The sequence below is a fragment of the Trachypithecus francoisi genome, unplaced genomic scaffold (genome assembly GCF_009764315.1).
Source record: "Trachypithecus francoisi isolate TF-2019V2 unplaced genomic scaffold, Tfra_2.0 Lachesis_group0, whole genome shotgun sequence".
NCBI lineage: Eukaryota > Metazoa > Chordata > Mammalia > Primates > Cercopithecidae > Trachypithecus > Trachypithecus francoisi.
This window is the reverse complement of record NW_022681453.1, coordinates 134712055-134725668: the sequence shown is the minus strand read 5'-3', so window position 1 is coordinate 134725668 and position 13614 is coordinate 134712055. Positions and strand designations below refer to the sequence as shown.

At 42.3% G+C, this 13614-nt stretch overlaps 1 long non-coding RNA gene across 1 annotated transcript; it reads right to left on the bottom strand.

Annotated features, from left to right (window-relative positions):
- Nucleotides 1-73: 73 nt before the first annotated feature.
- Nucleotides 74-5812, bottom strand: LOC117083877. The gene is made up of 4 exons (XR_004437242.1): nt 5536-5812; nt 4363-4546; nt 3736-3800; nt 74-303 (listed from the first exon to the last, which is right to left on the bottom strand). It is a non-coding gene; the product is annotated as an uncharacterized LOC117083877 (long non-coding RNA).
- Between the last annotated feature and the right edge of the window lie 7802 nt (nt 5813-13614).

Here is a 13614-nt window from a genome sequence, read left to right as displayed (position 1 = left end):
CCTTGAGTTAGGTATAGAATAAGCAAGGGTTCTTTTAGCCATAAGTGACAGGAAGTCCACCTCAAACTGGCTTACCACATAAAGAACTTTTTATTGGATATGTAAATTTAAAGTGCAGATTTAGTTCTACCTTCAAGTGAGACTTGATCCAGCAGCTCCAAACGATATTTTCAAAGACCAAGACTCTTTTCCTCTTCTCTCTGCCTTCTTATTAGCTTTCTCTTCAGGCTTCATGGAGTCAGTTCAGATGTCCCAGGTTTCACATGGTGGCAAAATGGCTGCAGCTTTTCTAGACCTCACATCCTTACAGAGAAAGAGAGAATAAACCCTGAAATTCACTCTCATTGGTCGCAAATGGGTCATGTGTCCATTCCTAAACAGATCACTGTCGTGGGGAGGGGGAGGTGAGTAAGAAAGGTTGATTATATCAAGTCTTTGGGGTAGGGGATGGGGAGGTAGTCCACACCCAGTAACTAGACGTCGGTTCAATCCCAACCAAAGCTGCAGGCTGAGAAATGGGGAGACGTAGCATCCCAAGGGAAAAAAGGGAAAGGGCTAATTCCAAAAGGGAAATGGATGCTGGGGACACATCCAGTGAATGCCCACTCTAGGGTACTCATTCATTCATTCGTTCACTATTTAGAAATTGTCAAACAGTATTTAGGAGCTGGGGCCACATCAGGAAATAAAAAGCAAAAATCTCTATGGTAGATTCTGTTGATGCCCCCACTGCATGCCCCCTTGACACACCTGCAACTGTGTTGGATAGTTCCTATGCACGGGAACTGTGTCTACCTCTCTGCTTCTTGGCCAGAAGGCTTTCTCTGCACGGGGCAAGCTTGCTCAGCCCATGTACAAGTCAGTCTGAATGCACCAGAGATTTAAGCCTCCCTACATTCAACAATGGGCAGGAGTTGGGGACAATACTCCAGTTTTTCTATCTCTAGGTAGGAAATGTATGAGAATTTCAGCTCAACAGGGCTTCTCAGAGGATCTCCAAAGAATTGTCCACAGCACTAATAAGTTTACTAATGCCTCCTTTATTGATTTTATTTTCTATGGTTTTTTCCCCCAGTTCCCTTTCTTATACCCTTCAGGATCATCTCCCAAATGAACAGCCAACCCCATATCCCCTGTCTCAAGGGTCAGCTTTCAGTGGAACTCAAACTCAGACCATCGCTGCCTTCATGGGCTTACATTTTGGTGGCAGGAGGAGATGAATAATAAAATAAATGAGCAAACTATGTGATGTTATATTAAGATAGGTGTTGTAGATGAATATAAAGTAGAGAAGGGGGTAGAGTGATGGGGTGGGTATGGGTGCAATCTTAAAGCCTTGAGGAAAACACTACAGGTAAGTCAAGACCTAAAGAAGATGTAAGGTTAAGCTGTGTTAACAGTCAGGTTAGGCTGTATTATGCTAAGATAACAAGCAACTCACAGACAACAATGGCTTAAACGACAGAGGTGTATTTCTCACTGATACCACATGTTCATTTCAGGTCAGCTGGGACATTGCTCCACATGCATTCATTTAGCAATCAGCTGAAGAAACATAGCTAGTTATCATGGGAGACAGAAAAAAATAATTCTAGAAGGTCTCATCTCATCAAGCAAAAGTTCAGCCCTAAAGTTATACATATTGTAAATTCTCAAAACTCATTGTTTAAAACTGGTCATGTGGCCAGGCACAGTGGCTCACTGCTGTAATTTCAGCACTTTGGGAGGCCGAGGCGGGTGGATCACCTAAGGTAAGGAGTTCGAGGCAAGCCCGGCCAATGTGGTGAAACCTGATCTCTATTAAAAACACAAAAATTACCCAAGTGTGCTGGTGTACATCTGTAATCCTAGCTACTTGGGAGGCTGAGGAACAAGAATTGCTTGAACCTGGGAGGCAGATGTTGCAGTGAACTGAGATCGTGTCACACTGCACTCCAGCCTGGGTGACAAAGTGAGACTCTGTCTCAAAAAAAAAAAAGTAAAAAATAAAATAAAACTGGTAATGTGGCCCCACCAATCACAAGTGATGAAGGAGGTACAACTTACCAAGTGTCTGGTTGACAGAGAGATAAAAATAATCTGTGGACAGACCTACTAACACCACAGTCCACCCTTCTGGATCACCAAACATTCTGACAAAATATACACAACATCTCCTAAGTGGAGAAAAACAACCAAATCCAACTCAAAGTCCATGAAGGATAATTTGTCTCCACATCAGGTTTGGTTATGATTTACTTGATCCAGAGACCTACAAACTAAAGACAAGTTGCCTGAACCCAACATGCAAGACATGAGATCTGGGTTTCAAAAAACAAACAAACAAACAAACAAACATGACAAGCCATACTAAAAGGCAAAAACACAGTTTGAGGAAATTAAAGCATCAGAACCAGACAAACATCGCATGCCCTCATTCATGTGGGAGCTTAAAAAGTGTATTTGATGAAGATAGAGAGTAGACTGGTAGTTACCAGAGGCTGGGAAGGAGAGAGGGGGCACAGAGAGAGGTTGATCAATAGGTACAAATTCACACTTTGATAGAAGAAATAAGACCCAATGTTTAATAGATAATTACAGTGCCTATAGTTTACAATAATCTATTGTATATTTCAAAATAGCTAGAAAAGGCCAGGTGTGGTGGCTCACGCCTGTAATCCCAACATTTTGGGAGGCCAAGGCAGAAGGATTGCTTGAGCCTGGGAGTTTGAGACCAGCCTGGGAAACATAGTGAAACTCTGTCTCTACAAAAAAAAAAAAAATTGTAAAAAGTAGCCCGGCATGGTTGTATGCACCTGTAGTCTCAGCTACTCAGGAGGCTAGATGGGAGGATCACTTGAACCTGGGAGTTTGAGACTGCAGTGAGATATGTTACACCATTGCTCTCTAACCTGGGTGACAGAGTGAGACACCATCTATAAAAAAAGTTTAATTTTTTAAAAAAATTGCTAGAAGAGAATAAATGTTTCTAGCATAAGAAAATACAAATATTTCGGATTACAAATGTCTTAATTAGACTTATTTGATCATTACAAATTGTATGAATGTATTAAATTATCACATATATCCCCAAAATATGTACATCTATGTATATATTTTTTAATCTTTTTTTTAAAAGTGAAGGACAAGAGGTGCCCTGCCATGCTGGGCACCCACCACTGAAGCCTGGGACATACCATCTGCCTACTCACTTATTACCTCCACAGTACATGCCAGGTGCCCTAAGTCAACTACCCTCCTCCCCTCAAGATAGCACAATATTGGGCTAGCCTGCTGTGTTCATGGCCACACTGTTGATTGTCCTGCTGCTGATGGTGTGTGATGAGGGGTGCATCCACCGTATTTTGTATGGCATCTTTTTAAAATCTAAATTCAAGTTTCTGCAAGAACTGATGGGAGACACAGAACCCCAAGAGGGAGATCAGGAGCATTCCAGGTCTGAAACCGAAGAAGACACTTCATTCTCTCCACATCTGAATGATCAGATTCATTCACCAAAAAAGGGCACCTGCTGATGAAGGCCACTGTCCCCAGACATAGTCTGTTATTGGTGAATGATGAAAGAAAATTGCTAGCCTCTGTCTTTAGTGACTTGGCTTTGAAATTTACTAAATGACTGAAGAACATTTATACTTGGATTTTAAGTCCAAAAAAAGAAAAAAGAAAGAAAGACAAATACAGACTCAAAGACATTCCCAAACAAAAATTGAGAGAATTTGTTACCAGTAGACTTACCTTGCAAGAAATTTTAAAAGAAGCTCTTCTGACAGAAGAAAATTATATAGGTCAGAAATTCAGATCTATATAAAGAAAGGAAGGACATTAGAGAAGGAATAAGTGAAGGTAAAATACAAAGTTTTTTCTTTCTCTTTTTTTTTTTTTTTTTTTGAAACAGAGTCTTGCTCTGTTGCCTAGGCTGCAGTGCAATGGTACAGTCTCGGCTCACTGCAACCTCCGCCTCCCAGGTTCAAGCAATTCTTCTGCCGCAGTCTCCCAAGTAGCTGGGACTACAGGTGCATGCCACCACGCCTGGCTAATTTTTGTATTTTTAGTAGAGACAAGGTTTCATCATATTGGTCAGGCTGGTCTCGAACTCCTGACCTCGTGATCCACCCGCCTCAGCCTCCCAAAGTGCTGGGATTACAGGCCTGAGCCACTGCGCCCGACCTATTTTTTATTCTGAATTGATCTGACAGATAACAGTTTGTTCAAAATAATAATAGCAAGGAGGTGGGGCAAGATGGCCAAATAGACGCCTCCACCAATTGTCCTCAACACAAGAATATCAAATTGAACAACTATCCACATATAAAAAAAATGCACCTCCATAAGAAACAAAAATCAGGTGAGTGATTACAATACCTGGTTTTAACTTCATATCACTGAAAGAGACACTGAAGACAGTTGAAAAGACAGTCTTGTGTTGGCTATGCCATTCATCCCCCATTCTCCAGCTCCAGCCATGAGGCATGGAGAGATAATCTGTGCACTTGAGGCAGGAACAGCACAGTGATTGTGGGACTTTGCATTGGAAATCAGTGCTTGCCTGTCACAACAGAAAACAACAGCAGGCAGAACTCAGGCGGCGACCACAGAGGAAGCGTTTAGACTAGCCCCAGCCAGAGGGGAATCACCCATCCCAGCACTCAGAACTTGGGTTCTGGCAAGTCTTGCCACCATGGGCTAAAGTGCTCTGTGGTTCTAAATAAACTTGAGAGGCAGTCTACATTACAAGGACTGCAATTTCTAGGCACATCCTGGTGCTGTCTTGGGCTTGGAGCCAGAGCACATGGGGGCCATATGACCTAGTGAAACACTAGCTAAGGGTGTTCAGGGGAGTGCTTATGCCAACCCTCCCTCAACCACAGGTAGCATGGCTGGCAGCTCAGGAAAAGACTCCTTCCTTCTGCTTTAGGAGCAGAGAGAGAAGAATAAAGAGCACTTTGCCTTGCAATGTGGATCCCAGCGTAGCCACAGTAGGACAGGGCACAGGCAGAGTTCTGAGGCTCCCATTCCAGGCCCTAGCTCCTGGGTGATATTCCTAGATACTCCCTGGACCAAAAGGAAATCCACTGCCTTGAAGGGAAGGACCCAGTCCTGGCAACTCTCATCACCTGCTGAATAAAAAGCCCTTGGGCTCTGAAAAATCAGCAGTGGTAGCCAGGCAGTACTCACCATGGGACTTAGGTGAGACTCAGAGATGTGCTGGCTTCAGGTGTAACCCAGCACATTTGAAACTATAGCGGCTATGGGGAGAGGTTCCTTCTGCTTGAGAAAAGGAGAGGTAAGAATAAAAGGGACCTCATTTGTGGCTTAGGTACCAGCTTGGCCACAGTTTGGTAGAGCACCAGGTAGGCGCGTAGGTTTCCTGATTCCAGGCCTTGGCTCTTGGATGATATTTCTAGACCTGCTGTGGGCCAAAGGGGAGCCCACTGCCCTGAAGGGAGAGTCCTATGTCCAGAAGCATTCACTGCAAGCTGACTGAAGAGCCTTTGGGTCTTGAGTGAACATCAGCAGTAGCCAGGCAGTACTCACCTGGGACAATGGTGGCTATGAGAAGAGACTCCTCTACTTGTAGAAAGGGGAGGGAAGAGTGGGATATCATCCTGTAGCCTGGGTGTAAGCTCAGTCAAGTAGAATAGAACTCCAGGCCCCGGCTCCCAGGAGACATCTCTGGACTCACCTGGGAACAGGGGGAATGTGCTGCCCTGCAGAGAAGAACACAGGCCTGGCTGGCTTTGCCACCTGCTAATGGTAGAGCCCTTAGGGCCTTGCACAAACATAGGTGGTAGCCAGGCAGAGGTTACTGAGGGCCTTGGTTGAGACCCATTGCCATGCTGGCTTCAGGCCTGAGTCCCAGTGTTTGTAACCATAGGGGTACGTATGTCACCCCACCCCCAGCTCCAGGCAGCTCAGCAGAGAGAGACTCCATTTGTTTGGGAGAGAGTAATGGAAGAGAACAAGAGTCTCTGCCTGGTAATCTGGTGAATTTTTCAAGATCCTGTCTAAGAACACCAAGGCAGTACCTCCACAAGTCTGCAAAAGTCACAGCATTACTGGGCTTGGGGTGTCCCCTCATGCAGATATGGCTGCTGTGATCAAAAATTTAGATCACAACACCCAAGTCCCTCTGAATACCTGGAAAGTCTTCTGAAGAAGGATTAGTGCAAACAAGCCTTGACTTCGAAGACTACAATAAATACCCAACTCTTCAATGCCCAGATACCAACAAACTCCATAGCAGCAAGACCATCCAAGAAAACATTACTTCACCAATTGAGCTAAATAAGTCACCAGTGACCAATCAAGAAGAGACAGAAAAATGTGACCGTTCAGACAGAGCATTCAAAATTGCTGTTTTGAGGAAACTCAATGAAATTCAAAATAACACAGGAAAGGAATTCAAAATCCTATCAGATAAAGTTAAGAAAGACATTGAAGTAATTCAAAAGAATGAAGCAGAAATTCTAGAGTTGAAAAGTGCAAGGAACATACTGAAGAATAATATATCAGAGTCTCTCTCTTTTCTTTTGTTTTGTTTTGTTTTGAGATAGGGTCTCATTCTGTTACCCAGGTTGCAGTGTAGTGGTGCAATCTTGGCTCACTGCAACCTTTACCTCCTAGGATCAAGTGACCCTCCCACTTCAGCCTCCTGAGTAGTTGGACCAGAGGCACACACAACTATGCTTGGTTAATTTTTTGTATTTTTGGTGGAAACAGGGTTTCACCATGTTGCCCAGGCTGATCTTGAACTTGTAAACTCAAGTGATCTACCTGCCTTGGCTTCCCAAAATGCCAGGATTACAGATATGAGCCACAGTACCCAGTCTATCAGAGTCTCTTAACAGCAGAATTGATCAATCAGAAGAAAGAACTAATGAGCTTGAGGACAGGCTATTTAAAAATGCACGGTCATAGGAGACAAAGTAAAACATAAAAAAGAATGAAGCATGCTTAGAAGATCTAGAAAAGAGCCTCCAAAAGGCAAATCTAAGATTTATTGGCCTTAAAGAGGCAGTAGAGAGGGAGAGATAGGGATAGAAAGTTTATTCAAAGGGATAATAACAGAGAACTTCCCAAACCTAGAGAAAGATACCAATATTCAAGTACGAAAACGTTACACAACACCAGGCAGATTTAATCCAAACAAGGCTACCTCAAGACATTTAATAATCAAACTCCAAAAGATCAAGGAGAAAGAAAGGATCCTAAAAGCAGCAATAAATAAAAAAGAAATAACATACAATGGAGGCTGGGCACTGTGGCTCATGCCTGTAATCCCAGAACTTTGGGAGGCTGAGGCAGGTGGATCACTTGAGGTCAGGAGTTCCAGACCAGCCTGGCCAACATGGTGAAATCCCGTCTCCACTAAAAACACAAAAATTAGCTGGCAGTGGTGGTGGGCGCCTGTAATTCCAGCTACTCAGGAGCCTGAGACAGGAGAATCGTTTGAACCCTGGGGGCAGAGGTTGCTGTGACCTGAGATCATGCCACCTCACTCCGGCCTGGGTGACAGAGTGAAACTCCATCTCAAAAAAAACAAGGCCGGGTGCGGTGGCTCACACCTGTAATCCTAGCACTTTGGGAGGCTGAGGTGGGCAGATCACGAGGTCAGGAGATCGAGATCATCCTGGCTAACACTAACCGTCTCTACTAAAAATACAAAAAATTAATCGGGTGTGGTGGCAGGCGCCTGTAGTCCCAGCTACTCGGGAGGCTGAGGCAGGAGAATGGCGTGAACCTGGGAGGCGGAGCTTGCAGTGAGCCAAGATTGTGCCACTGCACTCCAGCCGGGGCGACAGAGCAAGACTCTGTCTCAAAAAAAAAAAAAAAACATACAATGAAGCTCCAATATGTCTGGCAGCGGACTTCTCAGTGGAAATCTTACAGGCCAGAAGAGAGTGACATGACATATTTAAAGTGCTGATGGAAAAAACTTTTCTCCCAAAATAGTGTATCCAGTGAAAGTATCCCTCAAATGTAAAGGAGAAATAATATCCCAGACAAACAAAAACGGAGAGATTTCATCAACACCAGAGCTGTTCTATAAGAAATGCTAAAGGGAGTTCTTCAATCTGAAAGAAAAGAATGTTAATAAGCAATAAGAAATCATCTGAAGGTACAAAACTCACTGGGAATAGTAACTACATAGAAAAGCACAGAATAGACCGCGTGTGGGGGCTCACACCTGTAATCCTAGCACTTTGGGAGGCCAAGGCAGGTGAATCACTTGAGGTCAGGAGTTTGAGACTAACCTGGCCAACATGGTGAAATACTGACTCTACTAAAATTACAAAAATTAGCCAGATGTGGTGGCACATGCCTCTAGTCTCAACTACTTGGGATGCTGAGGCAGGAGAATTGCTTGAATCTGGGAGACGGAAGTTGCAGTGAGCCAAGATCATCCACTACATTCCAGCCTGGGCAACAGCAAGACTCCATCTCAAAAAACAAAAAAAAAAGAAAAAGAAAAGAAAAGAATATTATAACACTGTAATTGTGATGGGTAAACTACTTATATCTTGAGTAGAAAGACTAAACAATGAGCCAATCAAAAGTAATAACTACAATAACTTTTCAAGACCTAGACAGCACAGTAAGATATAAATAGAAACAACAAGTAGAAGGTTGAAGTAGAGGGATGAAGATAAACTGCTGAGTTTTCATTAGTTTTCTCTTGTTTGTTAGTTTGTTTCCTTGTTGATGCAATCAGTGTTAAGTTGTCATCAGTTTAAAATAATAGGTTATAAGATATTATTTGCAAACCTCTTGGTATCAACTCAAAAAACATACCACAGATACAAAAGCAAGAAACTAAACATATCACCAGAGAAAGTCACCTTCACTTAAAGGAAGACAAAATCAAGGAAAGAAGGAGGAGAAGACCACAAAACAACCAGAAAACAAATAACAAAATGGCAGGAGTAAGCCCTTACCTATCACTAATCACATTGAATGTAAATGGACTAAACTCTCCAATCAAAAGAGAGAGTGACTGAATGAATTTTTAAAAAAATCTATTGCTTACAAGAGACACCTTTCACCTATAAAGACTCACATAGACTGAAAATAAAAGGATGGAAAAAGATACTCCACACCAATGGAAACGAAAACACAGCAGGAGTAGCTACACTTACATCAGACAACATAGATTTCAAGACAAAAACTGGCCAGGCACAGTGGATCGTGACTGTGATCCCAAGCATTCTGGGTGGCCAAAGTGGGTGGATCACTTTGGATCCCCGGTCGAACTCCGAGGTCAGGAGTTCGAGACCAGCCTGGCTAATATGACAAAACCTCATCTCTATTAAAAGTACAAAAATTGTCCAGGCATGGTGGCACATTCCTGTAGTCCCAGCTACTTGGGAGGCTGAGACAGGAGAATTGCTTGAACCCAGGAGGCAGAGATTTCAGTGAGCCAAGACAGTACCACCGCACTCCAGCCTGGGTGACAGAGTGAGACCTCATCTAAAAAAAAAAAAAAAAAAAGATGTCAAGACAAAAACTATAAAAAGAGACAAGGAAGGTCATTATATAATAATAAAGGAGTCAATTCAGCAAGAGGATATAACAATTGTAAGCATGTATGCACCCAACACTGGAGTGTCCAGGTATATACAGCAAATATTAAAGCTAAAGAGAGAAATACACCTCACTACAATAATAGCTGTAGACTTCAACACCCCACTTTCAGCACTGTACAGATCATCAGACAGAAAATCACCAAGGAAACTTTGGACTTCATCTGCACTATAGACCAAATGGACCTAATGCATATTTACAAAACATTTCCTCCAATGGGTACAGAATGCTCATTCTTCTCCTCAGGAAGATAGACCATATACTAGACCACAAAACACGTCTTTAAAGTTAAAAAAACAAAAAGAATCTTCCCAGACCACAATGTAATAAAACTAGAAATAACAACAAGAGTTATTTTGGAAACTATACAAACACATGAAAATTAAACAATATGCTCTTGAATGACCAGTGGGTCAATGAAGAAATTAAGAAGAAAATTTAAAAAGTCTCCCAGCCAGGGAAATCCAGGGACCCGATGGCTTCCCTACTGAAGTTTATCAAATATTTAAAGAAAACTAATACCAATTCTATTCAAACTGTTCTGAAAAATAGAGGAGGGAATACTTACAAACTCATTCTATGAAGCCAGTATTACCCTGATACCAAAACCAGATAAAGACACATCAAAAAAAGAAAATGACAAGCTAATATCCCCGATGAACAATGATGGAAAAATCTTCAACAAAATACCAACAAACTGAATTCAACAACACATTAAATTCATCATTGATCATTCATCATGACCAAATGGGCAAAGATGGTACAAGATATGCAAATAAATTAATGAAATACATTATATCAAAAAAAGAAGGAAAAAACCCATATGATTGTTTTAACTGATGCTGAAAAAGCACTTTATAAAATTCAATATTCCTTCATGACAAAATCCCTCAAAAAGCTGGGCACAGAAGGAACATACCTCAACACAATAAAAGCTATATATGACAGATCCACAGCTAGTATCATACAGAATGGGGAAAAATGGAAAGCCTTTCTTCTAAGATCTGGAACACAACACAAGAATGCCCACTTTCACCACTGTTATTCAACATAGTTCTGGAAATCCTAGCTAGAGCAATCAGACAAGAGAAAGAAAGGGCATCCAAATTGGAAAGGAAGGCCAGGCATGGTGGCTTACGCCTGCAATCCCAGCATTTTGGGAGGCTGAGGCAGGCAGATCACTTGAGGTCAGGAGTTTGAGACCAGCCTGGCCAACATGGTGAAAATCTATCTCTACTAAAAATACAAAAATTAGCTGGGCGTGGTGGTGGAAGCCTGAAATACCAGCTACTCGGGTGGCTGAGGCGGGAGAATCGCTTGAAGCAGAGAGGCAGAAATTGCAGTGAGCCGAGATCATGCCACTGCACTCCAGCCTAGGTGACAGAGCAAGATTCTGTCTCAAAAAAAAAAAAAAAAAGGAAAGGAAGATGTCAAGTTATCATTGTTCATAGATGATATGATCTTATATTTGGAAAAACATAAAGAATCCACCAAAAAACTATTAGAACTGATAAACAAATTCAGTAAAGTTACAGGATACAAAATCAACATACAAAAATCAGTAGCATTTCTATATGCCAACACCAGATAATCTGAAAAAGAAATCAAGAAAGTAATCCCACTTATAATAGCTACAAATAAAAGTAAATACCTAGGAATTAACTTAACCAAAGAAGTGAATGACCTCTGCAATGAAAACTATGAAACATTGATGAAAGAGATTGAGGAAGACACCAAAAAATGGAAAGATATTTCATGTTCATGATCTAAAAGAATCAATATTGTGAAAATGTTCATATTGCCCAAAGCAGTCTATAAATTCAATGTAATCCCTATCAAAATGCCAATGACATTTTTCACAGAAATAGAAAAAACAGGCTGGGCATGGAGGCTCACGCCTATAATCCCAGTACTTTAGGAAGCCAAGGCAGGAGGATCGCCTGATGTCAAGAGTTTGAGACCAGCCTGGGCAAGATGGTGAGACCCCATCTATACAAAATTTTTTTAAAAAATTAAAATTAGAAAAAAAATGCTAAAATTATATGGAACCACAAAAGATCCAGAATAGCCAAGCTATATTGAGCAAAAAAAAACAAAACTGGAGGAATCATATCACCTGACTTCAAATTATAGTACAGAGTATATAGCACAGCATAGTACTGGCATAAAAACAGACACATAGACCAATGGAACCAACAGGCAGGATGAGATCACTAAGGAGACATACATAAGAAAGAGGAAAGGCCTGGAGCCTGAACCTTAGGGCCCTCCAGTATTCAGTGGTCAGGGAAATGAGGATGAACCAGCCAGCAAGAAGAGAGGAGAGGGCCAAGTAAGTGGAAAGTTTCTCAAGGAGAAAATGACCACCTGTGCAGAATCAGACAGGGACAGAGAATGACCATTGGCCTTAGCAACTGACCTTGCCAAGAGCAATTTCAGAGGAGGTGAGTAGGAGCCCTGATCAGAGAGGCTTTAAGGGGAAATGGAAGCCCACATATTGGGAGAGTGAGTATAGTTATATTTTTTAAGAGTTCATCACTGAAGAGTAGTGGGAAAAGAGACATGGAGTCAAGAGAAGATCAACATTTTAAGATAGGAGAAATGATAGCATGTTTGTATGCTGATGGTCCAGTAGCGGGACAAACTGATGATAGCGAAAGTGAGTCTTATCATATAATTTATAAATATGAGGGAAATGATACTTTGGGAGGCAGTTAGGAAAAGTTAAAACTGTTGGCCAATGTCATAGAGCAGGATGTGACCCATACCTCCATCCCCACCACGTCCTAGAATGAGCACAGCATGTCTCTGGCTCTGCCCATCAATAGCCACAGACCTGTGAGCACCTTCTGTCCCAGCCACTGGGGAGACAGGCTGCCACAGAGGGACAATAAAAGTGAAACCACCTCCATTAATCATTCTACAGGATTAGATATGAATGGCTGAAGCCTTGCCAAAAAGCTCCAACTATGACAACTGACCAGGAAAATCAAAAGGCTTTTAAGCAAAAACATGTCTCTGAGAGCTTCTATGAAGCCTGACTGAAAAAATGGTCACAGAGCTCACAGACACAGCTGTCTAGTCCAAGGGCAGAAAGCAGAGGTCTCCACAGAACCCACTACTGCTGGGAAAGAGAGGAGCAGACCGAGGGCCTACAAAAAACAGGCCCCTGGATGAAGACGTATCTCTCTCCTTTCTCACTCATAGTTCTGTAGTTCATACGCTAGCCTTTGTGACAACTTGCTTTGACCAACAGAATGTAATAGATGTGATGGAGTTTGGGATCTGAGCTTAGGCCTCAATAAGTCATGCATGCTCTTATTTGCTCCCTCGGAGCCCTGTGGGGCTGCCATGAAAACAAGCCTGTGCCAGCCTGCCAACTATGAGGGACCACACAAAGTAGAGATAAGCCATCCTGGACCTAGACCAGCCAGCCTCAGCCAACACAGAAGTTGGCTGCAGTTGAACGTGTGAGCCCAACTGAGAGCAGAAGAACCACCCCACTGATCCCAGTCTAAATTGCAAACCCACAGAATTATGAGCTCATAAACAGCTGCTATTTTAAGCAGCAAACACTAACTTACATACCCAACTAATATCCACAGGTGAGCAAGTAGAATTCAGTGACTATTGGTTTACAATATATCTTTGGTTAAGATTACTCAGTGAGACTTTAAACCTCAATTTTTGGCATTGGTACAATAGAGTATGGGCTGAGGCCAGTCTTGGGGATGAAAGGCAAAGCCTCAAGGATGGAAACAGCAAGGGTGGGAGTATGCTCAAAGATGAACATGAAGAATGGCATGCTGCTATGTTTGAATGTTCCCTCCAAAACTCATGTTGAAATTTAATTGCCATTGTAACAGTACTAAGAGATGGGTCTGTGGAGAGGTGATTGGGCCATGAGGACTCTGACTTCGTGAATGAATTAATGCCATGATTGTGGAAGTACGTTAATTATCATGGGAATGAGTTCACTATAGAGGAACACATTTGTTCTTGCCTCTCTTGTGTGCACTTTATCTCTTGCCC